This window comes from Frankliniella occidentalis, unplaced genomic scaffold (assembly GCF_000697945.3).
Source record: "Frankliniella occidentalis isolate FOCC.00 unplaced genomic scaffold, Focc_3.1 Scaffold356, whole genome shotgun sequence".
Lineage (NCBI taxonomy): Eukaryota > Metazoa > Arthropoda > Insecta > Thysanoptera > Thripidae > Frankliniella > Frankliniella occidentalis.
This window is the reverse complement of record NW_026267479.1, coordinates 39,588-41,221: the sequence shown is the minus strand read 5'-3', so window position 1 is coordinate 41,221 and position 1,634 is coordinate 39,588.

The following is a 1,634-nucleotide window of genomic DNA, read 5'->3' as shown; positions in this document are numbered from 1 at the left end:
AGCACGATAACTCGAGAACGGTTTGAGCTAGAAGGCTCAAATTTTTATTGTAACTTTGTATCATAAAAAGCAAGAACTGTATTGATTTTGAGCCCTCTATCTTAAAAATTGACTTGTCAACAAAATCAAAAACCCTAAATATTACTTTTGAAAAATATTTTTTTACATCTTTCTATCACGAAACTCGTCATAGTAGAACCCGCCTGGGCTAAAATTTTGTCCGTTTGGCTCTATCTCTAACCGTTTAGTCGCCAGAGGGCGATTTCCACACGAAAATGACCCCAAATCGCTCCAAATCATTTTAATACTGCTTCTCAGATATTTGATGGTCTCTGATCGGGAAACTCGTCAAAATAAAATCCTGGGGGTAAAATTTGTGTTCTTTGGAGCCGAAGGCCTATCTACGATTCTGCATTTTGCCCGACTCGGGTGTCAGCGCCGCAGGCCTAGGTAGATGTATGCCAGGCGCGTCGCAGCGTAACAGTGTTTCGTGAGATATCGCCAAGCCTGTTACGCGAGACGTGGTCTGGCGTACATCTACCTAGTACTAGAATACTCCGTACACTGATGGGGAGAGTTGGTGACCCCTCGGGTACGAGATCTGCTGCCACCTTTGGCGGCTGATCGCCGCCACCGGGTCTTCCTTCATCTTGGCTGAAAGACATTTACCCTGATCTGGGCCAGGAGCTGGCGGCCTTCGGCTTGGTCGCCTTGCGGCGGCTCGTACCGGCCCGTCCCGCGAAATGCCAGGCGGCGGCCTGCGTAGTGCAGCGACAGGACTTCCGTGACACAAATGCGTTCAACACCAACAAAGTGGGGGTGAGTACAGCATCCGCAAAGTGTTTTTAATGGCAATTCTGCCTTGCCGGTTCGGCCGCGATTGGTGGATTCATTATTGCTGCGAGTGCACTGTTTTTTGTGTGGCTTTCTCCGAAATTACGGGTCTTGTGTACCGGCCCTGCTTGTTTGTTTACGTTCAGAGTAGACGGCGTAGCGGACGTTTCTTTCGGTTGCTCTGTTTCTGTTGTGATTGGGGTTTAGCGGCAAATTTATTGTGTCTCATCGTTGATTTTCAACTCAGGTATGCCGGACCTCACAGAAGTTCAGGTCGCCGAGGCCCTCACCATATGCTGCGGGAGGGCCGGGGAGTGTGCTAAGTGGCGCGCCATTTTGGTGTCCGCCACTCTGTCATTCAGCGGGCGCGGGCTAGGCACGAGGAGGACGGCGTTCTCTCTCGCCGTCCGGGGCAAGGGCGCCCCAGGTGCACCGCGCCGAGGGAGGACCGCGTGATGGTGCACTTGGCCCAGCAGCACCCCACCTCGTCGGCGAGGGAAATCGCTGGCCAGAACGCGGCCGCAACCCACCAGCGTATCTGCACCTCCACCGTCAGGCGCAGGTTCGCTAAGGCTGGTTTGCATTCGCGCACCCCCAAGAAGGCCCCCGTTTTGACCGCCCGCCACAGGGCCGCCCGCCGCCAGTACGTCCGTACGTACGGCGAGTGGGGGATAGCCCGGGCCAAAATTGGGGTCCAGCTCACGGATTTTTTGGAACGGTGTGAAATTTGAAAGAGCATAAAAAATGACGAATTTTGGTGCAAACGCGAACGTCCTGCGATGTCGGGAAGTGCTCGCACC